The sequence below is a fragment of the Hirundo rustica genome, chromosome 2 (assembly GCF_015227805.2).
Source record: "Hirundo rustica isolate bHirRus1 chromosome 2, bHirRus1.pri.v3, whole genome shotgun sequence".
In the NCBI taxonomy this organism is placed as follows: Eukaryota; Metazoa; Chordata; class Aves; order Passeriformes; family Hirundinidae; genus Hirundo; species Hirundo rustica.
The window spans coordinates 23,633,676-23,648,434 of record NC_053451.1 but is presented as its reverse complement, the minus strand read 5'-3'; the positions used below and the strand labels follow the sequence as shown (position 1 = coordinate 23,648,434).

The 14,759-nt window shown below is 37.0% G+C and overlaps 1 protein-coding gene across 12 annotated transcripts in view; it reads left to right on the top strand.

The window, feature by feature from the left end:
- ZBTB20 (zinc finger and BTB domain containing 20) overlaps positions 1–14,759 on the top strand; it is a 474,904-nt gene that overhangs the window by 220,535 nt on the left and 239,610 nt on the right. For all 12 annotated transcript variants that reach the window (XR_009207574.1, XM_040056379.2, XM_058419419.1 and 9 more), the window contains one exon: positions 260–359. The gene's annotated coding sequence lies outside the window, so the exon portion shown is untranslated. The remainder of the gene's footprint in view (positions 1–259; positions 360–14,759) is intronic.

The following is a 14,759-nucleotide window of genomic DNA, read 5'->3' as shown; positions in this document are numbered from 1 at the left end:
ATATGCACATATTAAAGTAGGTTTGGTTATCTTAGCACTAAAACAAAGTTGTTCCTTCTTCCTTAGGTTTTCTGCCTCTGAAGTCTTCCATTTTGCTTTTCATAGTCACTATCAGTGTTTTAGTAGGGTGGTCCATGGTATGATTCTAACACCATTCTTTTTCTTTCAAGGCATGGAATTAAAACCCTTGGAGATTTTTGTTACTTTTTAATTTTTACTTATTCCTTTTATTTATACATATATATATTTTAATTTACAGCAACAGTCCTTCATCTGTGCTTTCTGCTCTGATTATTACGAAGCGCACCCTAGTATTGCAATGTACAACATCTTCTCCAGCTGCTGAACTTGTCTTATATGTGAGTTTTTTTGGGTTTTTCTTGGTGGTGGTGGTGGTGGTGGGTTTTTTGTTTGTTTGTTGGGTGTTTTTTGTTTGTTTGTTTTTGTTTGTGGTTTTTTGGTGGTGTGTTTTTTTGGTTTTTTTTTTTGGTGTGTGGTTTTTTGGTGGGTTGTTTTGTTTTGGGGTGGTTTTTTTGTTTGTTTTTTTGGGGTTTTTTTTTGTTTGTTTTTGGTTTTTTGTTGTTGTTTGTTTGTTTTTTTAATATATAAATTTAGCGCTGCTCTTAGTCCTGAGTTTCTGTATTGGGGTGCTTATGTATTTGTCCTGTCTGTTTAAGACACTCTACTCAGAGTGATAAGCAGACTTGCTTTGACTGTTGAGGCAGTTCTTTGCTATATTTGTTATCTGATTTTATCAATTTACATTCTTTTGATACAGATTTCTCATGGTTTCACCCATAGTTGTTGCATTTTTCTGGTCTGTGTACAGTTCTGTACCTCTACTCTTAATATCTCTCAGGCAGCATTTTTTAATCTGCTCCACCTTCTCTAGTTAGAAACATTTCTCCTTTGTGGGATCCCTCACATCCAAAGGATTCTTAAGCTAAACTTCTCTTAAAGACCAGCCTCCAGAAAGAGCAAGTTTAATGTAATATCTGAGTTGTTAGCATCCAATTCGGCCAGTCACTCATTCCAACTAATACACTTCTGGGGTTAGAAATTTGTCAGATTGAACTCACAAAGTAGTTTTGCTTTTCCGTATTGGCTGACACATTTCCCTGTCTTTTGGCTTGTCTCCCACAGTCTTGGGGTTACCTCTACCCCAAAGGACCTACAAGACCTGGAAGCCCTCCCAGTTATACGCTGCAAAAAATATTTTAAATTGGTTTTAGAGTACATCAGAATCTCAATTACCTAAAGAACATGGGAGGAACACTGAATAGGGCTTGATAACCACGTTTACCAGTAACCAGAATGCCCTGCATGCCCATGGATCTGTGGAAATAATTAGTAATAGAAGCAATTTACCATTTAATTAATAAATGACAAGGGGCAAAACCTTGTCTGGGTTCACTGAATTTGGATAATTGAGGCTCCACTGTATTTTAAAATCTGAAATATTAACCATTATTCTGTGTGCTTGAGATAATAATCATTTAAAAAGTGTGCACATAACAGGACCTGAGCCTGGTTGTATTATTTCTATAAAGGAAGAATTTCATAATGTCCTAGATGCAGAGATTTGCTCCACAAGAAAAGATTACTTTTTTTCTTGAAGTATCTGGACTCTGTGTCCTTAAATATATAGATCTGTGTCATCTTTGAATCTGTAACTACATTCAGGAGCCAGTGAGGAATTTCAGAGGGCAATGGACAACCTCTCACCACGATGACTAAGAACTAGTGCAGCAGAACATCTTCAGAGTGGTTCTTATCTCAGCTGCCCACAAAGGAATATAAGATTGATGGAGATGACTTAAATTTTATGATGAAATAAGAAAGACACTAGATTTTGTGCCTACCATAAACAGCCATTCAGAATATGCTGTAGGAAGTGAATTGTGGAAAGCTGGGATTGAGGACCAACATTCTTGGCTTATAGTATATTCTGGTGGGTTTAACTGCCATAAAACACTGGTTTGCTGTCTCTTCAAGTCCTTGAAAAAAAGTGTTCCAGAGTGCCTTCCTGAGTTTTGCATGTCCGTCATGCTGTCTCACCCATTTAATAGTTCCCACCTCTGGCATTGAAGCAGTGCGACTGAAGAAAGAGGACTGAGCCTCTAAAAGACAGAATCCTTAGTATCACTCCTAAGATGTCAAAAACTGTGATTACCTTCTATTTCTCTCAGTCATGTTGTTTTTTGCATTCTATCTTTTTGTCCCCCAAATCTCCTCCATCCTGATGGTTCTAAGGGATAGGGCAGAAGAAAATTGGTGTGGTCATAAATAAATCTGAGAGCAGGGAGAACGGGAAAAGTCTAAACTCTTTCAGAAGAGCTATCCACTGCTAGAAACCAGCTACTGGAAGCAATCTATTCCTGTGCCCAGGAGGCTGACTGTAAGTCAGTTTGGTTTGTACTATCCTTTTCAAATACACAATAAACATCAGAGAATAGGCAGTCCTTGCAGAAGTGCAATTCCAGCCCCACACAGATATTTCATTCATAAGAAATTGGAGAAATTAACAATAAAACCATGCAATGAAGTTGTAGGTGTCAGGGACTTCTATCTCTTGCTTCTGAAGAAGAAGGTAAAATGGCTCATTTCAGTCAAATTGGTGCTGTGTTCACATGAAAAGTGTCACAGAACTGGGTGTGTACAGCTGTTTGTGCTCAAGGGGTCCATTACCAGAAAAGTGGGGACATTGCATCAGAGATGATGGGTTGGCACCATTCATGGTGGTCAGGGAAGCTTGGTTGTGCAATGAGCCACATCCTGCTCTCCTGACTCTGTGAGTAGCTCCATTGAAGTCAATAGTAATTACAACCATTAAAATCAGTGGAACTACTTGCATCAATAAGTAAGATTTGGCCCAAAGGTTGGTTGCTATCAATGTTTTTAATCTCTCATTTTCATAAGTGCTAGGTTCATTCAAGCAATTTAAAGTGAGGTGAATAAAGAACATTCTGTGCTTTGGATAGTTTGGCATCATACACGGACAGAGCATGTGATTAATACCATATTGTTGGCTTTGTTCTTTGCTTTTGAGTTGTGGCTGGCAGTGTCCTTTTCATAAATGCTGGTATCCCCCCGAGCCTATATAATTGCTCTCTCCAGATTTTCTACAATGCCCTTAGATTTTTCCTGTACTCAATGTAATATGTTCCTGTATTCATTACCCTCCCATCAGAACTAAAATTTGTTTCTGATGTGCTACTCTGATATGGTCAGAGCTGATGTGGAGCGATGTGTTCACCTGAGAATGATTCCCAAACCATTACATTACCGGTACTTTCTTGAGCGTAACCATAGCACTCTTTTGTAGTTGTGCTTCTGGGAAAACCTGTGGAAGCACAGTGGTTCAGTCAGTGGTGGTAGATAGGAAGTTGGGCTTGAATTTCAGACGTTATAAGTTCACGTGGCTGCCTAAAAGAATTAGGGGATAAGCAATGAAAAATGGACAATCTTGTTCTCTTTGTAGAACTGCAAACATAGAATACTTGGACCACGATACTCTTGATGCTTTCTTCTGAAAACAGTCAATATATGATATTACTGATAAAGCACAGCTATGATTTCTGTAGAAATATGAATGAGGAATGGCATTGATAAAGCATAAGCTCTAGTGCCAATGTTGGTGAAATCCCATTTTAGCAGTTCTACCCTCATTTTTTATATTTTTTCAAGAAGTAATACACAGTGTGTTTATTTCCCTCCTGTGAGCTTCCTGACAGTGTGTAACTTCCTGGATGGGCCTTTTTTGTCACCAGGAAATTTCTTTAAAAAGAGAAGACAGCAAGGATTGATAGTTGTCTATGCTATTTAGCATGTGTCAACAAGTGAAAGCCTTACCACAATCAGAAAATAGTCATTATTATGCCATGAAATTCTGCACTGGCTTCTCAAAGGAGAATTCTATTTTGTTGTGTTCTTACTGATGTGACATTCAGGACAGGTTCTGCTTTCAATCAAAGGTGAGGTCATTTGACTGATATGAAATGATTTTTATTGATTTAACAGCAGAATGCATAATTTATTGTTACACAGGGGTAAAGGGGAAAAAAAAAAGTTGTTACATAGATAACACCTGCGTGTGCTCATAGTATTAACCCATTCACTGGTTAAGTTCCTTAAGGAGAATCACATATTCCCTCTACATATATACTCCCTGGTGTTCCTTAGGGTGGGATTTTCTCCAAGGTTTTGAAAATCTGAAGCCATACTCCCTACTGATGTTCTGGAGTTTCTGGCCCATATGTCTCCATGGGTACAATTTGCTCAGTTTTCCTGGATGGTTGAGGTGTCTGCAGGAGGAGGAGTTAAGATTTGGATCACTAGCTGAGGGATGAGAAGGATTAATCCTTGTGAAAGCAGAAGGCTGTTACTCAAGTCTTTACCCAATGAAGTATTCCATGTGTTTACAGCTACAGTAAATAGCCCCCTTGCAAGCTTTTTCTTGCATTGTTTATCCAGCTACACTTATATTGATGACACACTTTATAAACAATTCATAGAAGTTTATAGTTGATTTATCAGCATTCTAAGAACTCTTTTGAGATGGATAGTAAGTATTACATGTTTTGTAAGCACATCACAGATCTATCTGTACATTATTATAAACACCAATTGGATTCTTCCACTCAATCCTTTATAACAGCTAATAAGCATTTATTGAAGCCTTTATTAATCATTTTCTAAACCTTCAGAAGTAGCATTATTAAAAGTATGATGTATGGCTATGTAAGAAATCAGTACGTTCTGAGTGGAGAGTAAAAGATGGACAGTCCAAATGCAAATTCCTCCTAAAGCAGAATTGGACAATAATGATTAAAACTCCTTTTAAGTTACACTGCTGTCCAAGCATTTCTTCTTATCAGTTGTTGTAAGGTGTTACCACATCTTTCAGCGATCACATCTGAAAAAATTCTCACTTGTAGATACTTACAGAAATCATAAGAAGGTAAATTAATTTTAATCCTGAGCAGCTTAAAATTCAGTAGGGTTGTGCTCTAGTAAAAGCTTTTAAAGATTGATATGCCTCAGAACACTGTCTTTTATAATTAAATCTTTTAGACTGGTAGAATGGCCAAAGGGTTCTGACTGTGTTATTATATTTACCATTTATTACTTTTCCCTATATTTCTGAGGAGATGAGAGCACTGGAGGTTAAGAGTAAGAGAGGAAACTTAAAAAAAAAAAAAAAAAAAAAAAAAAAAAAAAAAAAAAAAAAGAAGAACAAAACCTGCTATTTTTTTTTCAGTGTTTTGGTGATTTTCACTGGTTTTTATTCTTAAGAATATGGATAGCTCTATATATATCCAATTGTGGCTCTCCAGACTCAGGTTTTCTGATCATGAGGGTTGGTATTTGCCTGTTTTTGTGGCTTTGAAACTTCAGTTGAATGACTACTGCTTGAGTTCTTTTTGTGCTGCAACTGCTTGTCTTTAGTTCTTAGTTGTACCAAATAAAAAGAAATAATGGAAGTACTTTTAAGACTTTTAGGAATTGTATCCCTGTTTCATCTTGGCTTGTAAATCATTATTTATATATATATTTATATAGTTATATGTAAATATATCATTATATATTTATATATACTATGTAGTATTTAAAGTATCATTATACCTTTTGGAAACTGAATTTAGGGTACCTGAGAACTTGTATATTAGTTTTATTGATGTAAATCAGTTGAGTCAGGTCTGTTCATTCACAGGATTTGCAGAAATATCTATTAGCCCAGAAAAATGTATCTGGTTGAATGTGTACAGAAAATTGTCACTTTCTTCTTGGACATATTTGCATCAGATGGATCAAAGAGTCTTTAGGCTTTGTGGAGACACAGAATGAAAATCTGATCTCTAAAGCAAGGTGTCATTCAGAGATAGGGAGATCTGATAGTGTATAGATGATGGAGACCTGAGTCTCTATCAGTCTCCAGCAGCTGTCACAAACAAAATACATGGTGAAGGATGTGCCTTTGCTGCTACTGAAGGTATTATAAAAGCATACTGATACTTTTACCATCTGGTCTGCTAACCTGTGCAGCCTGGAGTCAAGGTTCATGTTTCTCAGCAGGACCAAGTCAAATAAAGCCGTACATAGGAAAATATTTTGATTTGTTTTGGTGTAGCTTCTAAATTCCTATCTGCAAAGATTTCACAGAACCACTAAGGTCTTGCCTAATCCTTCAGCTCAAAGCAGCTTCATCTGGATTACATTGCTGAGTGCCATGTTGAGTTATTTTTTGAGTATATCCAAGGATGGAGGTTCCACAGCCTCTCTGAGTAGCAATTCCAGTGTTTGAGTACCCTCAACACCTTTTTTTTTTCATGTTTAAATAAAATTTCATGTGTTTCCACTTGTACCCATCCTCTTGTATTTCCATGGGAAAACATGATCTTCTTTACTGCCCCATATCAGGTATTTGCTTTGGTTCCCCCTGAGCCTTCAAGAAAACTTTCTGAGATAATTATCTACAAAAATCTTACTCAATAGCTTTTAGTGCTTACAGCAGGGAGTAGGATACTTTTCTTCCATTGTGTTAGGACACAAATAATTTGCAACAGTTCTGCAGGAACGTTGGGATGACCAATTTAAGTTAACGGTGGTAGGATTAAGATAGTCAGTTCCTTAAGTTTTTGTCAGCGTTTGTTGAGGTAACTAATTATTTTGTCTAGATGATCTACAGAGTTAAGCAATTTTTTCTTTCCTTTTTGTTTGCCTCTGTTTCTCACAAACTTTTTTTCTGCTGGCTTCTAAGGAAAAAATAAGGCTGTTTTCTGTGTTCAGAGAACCACAGAGTATTTAAGGGTTATAAAGAACCAGGAGCTCCTACCCTGTTTCCATCTTGGAGTGTCGCTGGCCACATCAGAGCTTCTGCTTCATAAAGAGATGATGAGGGTGCCAAGTTTCACCTGCGTGTCTGAGGCTTAAGACTTTGTTTGTTAGAAGGCAGCATTGATCAGTCCTTCCTGGTGAGGCTTCAGCCCCTTCTATGCAGACCTGCTAAACAGACCTGGTTGTTCTACAGTGTCCATGTTCATTCTTTAAACTTGTTTCACTGAACTCATTGAAAGAATTCTCTTTTATAATTTCTCATTATGGGTTGTCTGTTGATAAATTGGACAAATATTTTCTTCTAATATATAAATGCTTATTGGTCCTTGAAATTCTGATTCAACAAATTAATGCATGGCCCATGTAATTTATTTACTTTTAAACTGACATATTTTGGGCAGTTTCAACTTTTTAAAGATTATTCAGGAATGGACAGCTGGTCTTTACCATTTTGTCTCAGACATCTACTAAGGCCCAATATGTGCATAGATTTTAGCTAATGTAATTGCTCTATTTGAAAGGATTGATATTTTTACTAAAATAATTAAACCAGATCAACTTCTTGCATATATATTGTTGTACTAATGTAATACTGAGTTATAAACCCATAGAGCTGCATCAGTATAAAGTATAAAATGACATATGTCCTTTTTTGATGGAAAGGAAGGATAGGGCTTAAATTTGTACATTTTAATTTATTTGGAAATAAAGTGTTACTTTAATTTCAATTTTAACCATTAAAGCTGCTCCAAGTAAAAATACAGTGTGTTTAAGATTCTATCAGCTAGCAAATCTAATAGAAGGATTTCTGAGGAGGAATAGATGTATGTCAGATGTTGAGTTCATTTAAGCAATGTAAGATGTATTAGGCATTTGTCTCCACCTATATTTTTCAGTACTATATCTATATATATATAGATATATATAGATATACAGAGAAGAGGGTACATTTCTTGAACTCCAGTAACATTCACTCTCTTTGTCATAAGAAAGGAGCAAGTTTGCATTAAACAGGTTCCTTTTATGTTCTATCTACAAAATTTCAAAGAATGCTGAACAAATGAGGTAGGAGTTTGTACATTTGTGCATCAAAGAAGTGCTTGAATATTTTCTTATATGTGTAAAGGTACATTGTAGGGCACCCTCACAGAAAAACTATATTCTGTAATCAATCTGCCTCCACGTGAATAATTAAGTAATGTTTTCCAATTTAGAAATGCTCTTAAACACACTAAAACTATAAAATATCCTGCTGAGAAAAAAAATTAACGGACTAGTTGCTAAATGGTCACTGCTAAAGATATCATAAATGTAGAATCATTACAGTAATCACAAACCGTCCTTTTCGGCAGCGTGGTAGTATTTTTGTAACAGGTCCTACCAGACTGATGGTGCTTAGGTAATGCAGGAGCTAACCAAAATTCCTTTGTCTTTTCTTTCAAACTGGTATTTTATCTGTAGATGACAAAACAGCAAAACTTTTCAAGTAGAGTGGATTCCCTGTTACTAAGTAAGTTGAGATGGGCAGTTAAAACAGTAAGTTAAGATGATGGAATTACCTTTTTTTTTTTGAAATTTTGAGATAGCTGTGTCAGCCATTGTGGTAAGGATAACTATAGTGAGGAAAGCAAGAACAGAGTTTTGTTCAGTAGCTGCAGCTCAGTATAATGATTGAGAAATGGGAATATTAAGACTAAAAGAAATTAAATGAAGATACATAGGAAATCTGTGTGAAAAGTATATATATTATATTTAAATACCATCTTGTCTGTAGATTTTCTGAAAACCCTTTCTAATGGACCATTTAATACTTGATATGCATAAAATTACTACAGGAGCTGTTCTTCAGTGTGATCAAGTATATGAAAGAATTATCCAAAAGTCTTTGATTTTGTAGTAGTATTTCTGGTTTAGTTATCAAATGTGATCTTGACATAAAAAGTCTTCTTAAAGGGTTGGGGTTTTTTTCTGATTCTGGGTTACAGAACTTGTTTGAGGTTTTAAAACACATCCCAATGATTATTTGTTTCTTCATTAAGTTACTAATTAATGTACTTATTACCTGTTTTTCAGAGAAGAGTGGATTTTTAGAATTCAGTATAGTTTTTTTCTCCTGTAAAATGCCAGGATGTGTTGTTTGACCCTATTTGAAGTTTTGCAGTATTTAGAAAGGATTATGGGTAAGACTGTCTTCTTCAGCTGCCCTTGATACCCAGAGGGTTCTTTGTATCTTATTTCTTTAGCTGATATACCCAGTAGTTTTTGGCTTAGGGATTTGGCTGCCCCTTTCAGAAGAGTCCACAGATTGTGTAATAAATCAGCAGTTCATTTTCACTGCCTTATGAACAACGGGGAAGCCAAAATGCAGCTTCTGCAGTAAGGGGTACAGAAAGAAATCCCTGATGACTTTTTGCCTGGCATCGCTCTTATATTGTGAAAACTCCTCTTCCTCCTTGGAGATGGTAGGATGCGAATGAGTCAAGTATTGAATTAAAGCTGTCCAGCAGAAACATGCTGTGATCTGTTTAGAAAACTGGCCCGATGGAAGCTTTATCACATTATGGTAAGAAAGAGATCTTTACTGTCGCATACTCCACTTCCGTCATCTCCCCTGGCAGTTCCTATTGTCTTGACAGAAGCCTCCCCAGCAACCAAAAAGGTTGAGGTGAGATATAGCTCCAGTCTAAGTAATAGGACAGAATACCTGCAACTCCGTCTGGTCATACAGGAAAGTGGCATGATGGTTTCTCCTCATGCAAAGATGAATACCTCCGTTTATTCTCTGTGATTTTGGGAAAATGATGTTTATGTTTAAGGCCCAAGGAGTGTTTGGTCTTAAAATTGCAAGATCGACCTGGATCTGAGGTTGTACCTTCTTCCTTCCCTCTAGGGAATGCTCTCCTGAACAAGCATAGGATGGCCTAACTCTTGCCTTTTAATGAGTAGCCTGAGGGAAACTGTTAGTGGTACCAACAGGGAGTCCACCTCCTGACAGGATGGCAGTGATTTCACAACTGTGCCAACTATGCTTATGTGGAAAAAAAAACCCCTCCCAGCAAAATAACAGCATAAATTGCTACTGCTTGCAAAGCTACAACAGCAGAGTAACGTAAAGGAAACTTGATTGTATACAACCCTCTTGACTAGGCAGCCTGCTGAATAATAAACCTTCCCAAAGCCAGCGAGGCATATCCGTGCAATAGCTGATGATTTTCTTTGTGCAGGCCTTGGTTTACATTGTGTACGGCGCATATGTTTGTATTTATACAAACGTTGCTGCGGAACAGAAGCCTGCTGTAAGCGCCCGTGCTCGGGGTATGCCCGTATGCGTGTTGATATGTGTCTGTGTATTTGTGTGCGCGCACACGTGTGCGTGTGTGTGTATGTCTGTGTGTACGAGAAGCAGATGCACTGTAGGCAGATAAAGCAGATAAATATAGATTCAGATAGAAGCAAAAGCCTATAAATATAGACACTATATAGAGTGAAAGCAGGCAGATCAGCGCAGTTTTGCTATCACTTGCCTTCTGTTTAATAAGAGTAGCTGACACCGACTAAGGGGATGATACTGTCGGCTCTCAGCAAACAAAGTAAAAAGGTAAGAAGGCTTCCTTCCAATATAAGCAGCAATTGTGACAGAAGATTTACTATATCTAATAATTTGCTTAATGCAAGTCATTGTATAGTTTCTTCAGAAGTCGAAGCATAGCATTTGTAATTTTACCTTAAAATAATTACATCAAGTAAAAATCCGGACCCACAGTCTGAAAAAGTGCTACCTCTAGTTTCTGTTTTACGATAAGCATCGTGCACTGTGCTTGTCAACTTTCTGCTTCTGCTATACAACAAATCTTTGCTTCAAGTCCTATGGTCTCTCCAGATGAACTTGGGTGGTAGAGTATTGAGGAAAGCATTTAAGTGTAAAATTAACTTTCAGAAATACTGTTGAGTTTGTGCACCTACGTGTGTGTCTTAGCCTTCTGTTTGTAAATCTCTGATGCCTGTTTTAGCACTCATCTTTCTCTCTGTTGTAGCAATATACCTTTGGCTAATCCATAGCTGTAATATAGGTAGTTAAAATCAGAAAAATTGCAACCTTACTAGGGATAAAGAAAACTTTACAGCTATTCAGAGGAGGATGAAAAGTTAATTTTTTCTTATTCTATAGCTCTTTGATGAGGTTGTTCAGATAAATCAAGGTTGCTGGAAAATGACTAAAACTTGTCAATGCTGTGTTTTATTTCCTTTGTATAATACAAGTAGTATTGAGGAGTTTGCAGCAAGAAGCTGGCAACTGAGAGTTTGGCATTGTATTTCCAGCTTGACCACTTGCTTCGAGTGAGATCTTGCACAAATTATTTAGAATCTATGAACTTATTTTCCCAATTGTGAGTAGAATTAACAGTAAATGTGTCACAGAGTTGGGTAATTGAATAATGCCTTGTTTGGTTAATCGGTATCATGATTCCACTGGAACTACTCCCAGGGCAGGATGTTCATAAGGGTCTATCTTTTTGTATAAAGTGCTCTGATAATCCTGAATAAGAGTGAAAGGATAACAGTAGGAAATACTGCTGATGATATTTTGTGTTGTGTTACAAATAATTCATTTGTTTTTAATTTAGTTGTGTTCAAAATATGCCATTAGCTGATGAGTATTGTCAAGTTTCTGTATTCTGAGGAACTTGCAGCACAGCAGAAGAAAGGCAAACACCAGCATGTGTATATTCATTTTCAGACCAGCCATACTTAGTGTGCCAAAACAGAACCAAAGACAGAAAATTAAAATGTCAAGTGGTGAAAGACTTACTGTAGTAGATAGCTCATGTAATGTAGGTTTTTCTAAAGTATCTAGTCTAAAATAATTCTTCTCTGCAGATCAAAAGAAAGAAGGCAGCTCAGAATATCTGGGGTTTACCCCTGAATGAATTACTTGGTTTGGGGCTAGCCTTTTTTTACTCAGCTTTCTTATTTTGATACCTGAAAATAAACTCTTCCGGGTCTATTTTAACATGCTAAGTTTACACCACAATTTCCTATTGCCTAGGTACTTCCTGAAAATTTGATTTTTGAGGCACATAAAGTGCCCTGTGAAGGTGCCTGTTTTTACTCTATCTGTTGAGGTACTTGAATTAAACTCAAAGAGGAGTTTGAAGTTGTGTGTATATGAACAATGAGAAGATGTGGGAAGCACCTCACCCATACAGGAGGTGTTGACACTTCCTCTTGTCCCTGAGCTAGTGATAAAGCTTTATGAAGCAAGGAGCTGCAGACTTGGTTCAGGTGCTGCAGCTGGTGGTGGCTTTGGCAGGAGCAGCTCCAGCCTCTGGGCTGGAGGATGCTCTTGGCTCTGGGCGCAGCTCTCGCACCTTCCCGTGCCCTCTGCACTTCAGGGATGCCTCAGGTGTGTGATCTACCCCTTGTCTGAATAGCCTTGAGTTATTCAGGCTCCCTCAGGATGACACCTCCGTGGTTTAGGAGTGGTGTTTGAGAGGAATAAGGTTAATTAATGTGATAAATTACATTACTTCAAAAATAGTAAATTCTTCTGAATCCCTCCTAGTCTTTTCCAGAGTGGTTTTCTGCTGCACAGTATAAAAGTCACAATTGCTTCAAAACAAGATGTTGCTTTTAGGGAGCAAAACAGATATTAAGGTTTGTTGGACAAGGATTATACTGATCCAACAATTACTTTAGAAATACAGTCTTTTTAAAATCTCATAGGGAATATCTGGAAGGAAAGTTATGCAATCCCAGAAAGCATTTGCTGTGAACTCTGAATTTTGTTTTCTGCTTTCTGTCCCTAATTCTGATAAATTAGTAATTACTTACCAGATTAAATTATATTATTAGATTGCTTTTGCAGCAGGGGAAATATAAGTTTAAAGAAAAAAAATTACTCTTGATCTAAAACTCCACATGTGTTGATTTCAGTCTGGATCAGATCTTTGCAGCTGAGTTATAATCTTGAAAAGTGATGTTTATTATGGAAACAGTGACATAACCTCTATTCTTTTGGTTCTGGCAGACATGGCAAAAATATCCAGAGACCATTTTTTTTCTGACTGAGTTCTTTGCTAGTCTCCTTGGACTTTGCTTTCTGAGTCTTTGCCAATTTTACTGCCATTCATTTTGACTAAAACCGTCTTGGAAATATATCCGTCTGTAGGAACCATTAGGAAATAACACCATTACACATGTTTAATAGGTTAGCTGAGGGGTGGGGGATGTTTAGCAACTTCTGCTGTGTCATGGTCATTCCAAAACAGTGGAGTCCAAAAGCTTCATGTGAAAGAGAAGTGGGTAGGAAAAAAGTAAAGGTAAATTGCCAAGAAAAGCATACTTGTTGTGAATTACTTTTGTTGCAAGTAAAGTCATGTTGCACAAGGTCTGCAAAGGTTTATTGATTCTTTAGCTAGCAGGAACAGTTGGCAAGCATCCCTAGTATATTTAGGTTTTGTCTCTATCATTTTAATATTTTTTTATTATTCAATTTGCCATTAAAAGCCCATGGCAGCCTAGCACTGTGCTTATGTCCTCCTACAGTCATTAAAAAGACAGAATCTGTTCTGAGAAACATTAAGCTTACATGCAAAATCATGAAATCCTAGAGTAATAACTTGTTTATAACCTTAGTTTCTCCCTTATGATAGTCTTTAATAAGAAGTCACATTGTTTTCCTGCAAATACAGAGTTATAGTATCCTTGATACATGCAAAAGGCATTTGCTATTAATGAGTTTCACTAATCAAAACCCAAAAAATCTGTCCAAAACAGCCGTCTAACATAGTGAAAAATAATGTTGCTTTGTAGTTATGTTCTCTTGTAGGGAGAACATCTATCAGAGACATTAAAGAATGTAAGAGACAATTAGATACAAATACAAGGTTTTTTAGCACACACATAGGGGTTCTTTTAGGATTTTCTGACCTAAGCGTGTATCCAAGATGGTATTCATAAAAGGTCTGGTAGGATTTTATAGGTGTTTGGAATTTTAAAAACTTAAATATTTTCATCAGAGTAGAAAGATTTTTCCTGAAACAAATCCAGCCAATATTGACTTTATGAGTACATTTATTTTCTGTTGTTTTCTGTGCTTTTTCTATAGATGGTTTAAGCTCTTTTTTTCTCCCTTTCTCTTAAATCTCTGGATGTTTTTCTCTCATTCTGTATGTGCAAAATAGATGAACCTTTGTTTATTCAAGTTTTCATGAAATTTAAGATCAGGTAAACATTAGGAACAGAAAATTTACGTAGTGAAGTTTCCAACGTTTTAGAGTGACTGAAGGCAAGTGGGTTATAATGGGCAAGGGCAAGCTTTGCTTGGTAGCCCTCAAGAACAGAATATACCAGATCTGAACTCCCTTATTTGTATCCTCGTATTTTTAGGTGAATCAGATCTCTGCTTGAGAGAGTCCACAGGTAGTTGCTTAGTATCTGACATGCGAACAAGGGCTTAAAAGTAGGTGTACTCTAGACAATGATAAAGCAAGCACAGCAGCACTGGAGCTGCCCTTACTGATACCTGAGATTGGCTTCCCTTAGCTGTGATTTCTTTATCTTCTCTTTCTGTATCTATTTTATTTAACAGCCCATAAAGCATTTTATGCTTGTAAGCTGTGTGGTATAAGATGAGGATATACTAAACATCCAGACTAAGAGTATAAGTGGTGATGAAAATTACGGTCTTTTTCACATGCAGTCTTGTCAGAAGTGTGCAGGTTTTCACTGTTTGATGTGCTGGTCCTCTGGTTCAGCCCTCATGAAACACTGACTTTGGTTGCATCACTCAAAGGTTGCTTGTGGAGCACTGTTTCTAGTGGCTGCATGACAGGGAAGTAGAGTTTGCCTTCTGGGTCTCATTTCTTTCCCCCAGCATTTCCCTGGTGAGCAAAGGAAATATCCATGAGCATGTTCTGAGC